Genomic DNA, 1,279 nt, shown 5'->3' on the forward strand with positions numbered 1-1,279 from the left:
GCACGTTTAATACGTTTTAGGAACATTTAACACGTTTAATACATTTTTGGACGTTAAATATTTTTTTGCACCTTCAACACATTTTTGCACATTTAACACGTTTTTGCACGTTTAATACGTTTTAGGAACATTTAACACGTTTTTGAAACAATTAACACGTTTTAGCACATTTAACATATTTTTGACACATTTAACACGTTTTTGGCACGTTTAACACATTTTTGGTATCATCGATGACTGATTGATCCGTTTCGATGGCGCTATTTGAAATTGTGTCTCGATTCGGTTCCTCTAAACATTGTTGGAAATGGAGGCATGTTTGTTTTTGATTGACGTTTTGACACATGGTTCTCGGTATTTTGGTTTTGTGGGGTAATATTAATTTGTTCATCACTTTAGCTGATTTGTTTTGCACTATCATTTTTTTTCGTTATCGGCTTGGTTGGGTGTGGACTAGACTATAAGTATAGACTTTTTATTTTTATGAGGCAAGAGTAGAAATCAAAATTCTCAAAATTCTAGTAAAAAACAATATTAAAATAAACTAGTATATATATATATATATTATGAATTGCATTTTCTTCCTTACCAAAACAAATTGAAAACGGAAAATTTTCTTATTCACAATAACAAATACATGAACTCAATTACAAACGAATGTTATTCTTTAAGTGACACTTTATTGAATCCACACATCACATGGCCAAACGCATAATTTCTCAAATTATCTCATAACACAAAGGTTGTCCTCGATCTTTACTGTTTTCTCCATCTGTACCAAACCAAATATTTGGCTAAAATTATCATTTCAAACAAAGAATATATATATAGAACAATCTTGAAATTGAAAAACATTATTGTTATCTGAAAGTAAAAACAATACCTCATTCAATGTTAGTCTCGCAGCTTCTCTTACTAATTGTCTTACAATTTTTAGTTTAACTTCTATTTCTTGCCTATCTGTAAATTAATATTAAAAATTTAAAAAGTTTCAATCAACCTTGAATGTTGAAATTATGAAGATATATATGCAATGAAAAGTTAATAATTACACAAACCTCTTTGTAGGTCTTTTTCCAACGCTAACTTTGCAGCTTCTCTTTCCCTTTGTAGTTGTCTTTCTAGATTAAGCTTTTTCTCTTGTATTTTGGGTTGATCAACTTTACAAACCTATAAAAAAATAGTGGTATACATATAGAATAATTGTGATTAGAATCAAATTTGTGAAGAATCTAGAAAGTTAAGTATTATATTGAATTTGTTCAACTTTGTTTTCACG

Source organism: Impatiens glandulifera, unplaced genomic scaffold (genome assembly GCF_907164915.1).
Source record: "Impatiens glandulifera unplaced genomic scaffold, dImpGla2.1, whole genome shotgun sequence".
Lineage (NCBI taxonomy): Eukaryota > Viridiplantae > Streptophyta > Magnoliopsida > Ericales > Balsaminaceae > Impatiens > Impatiens glandulifera.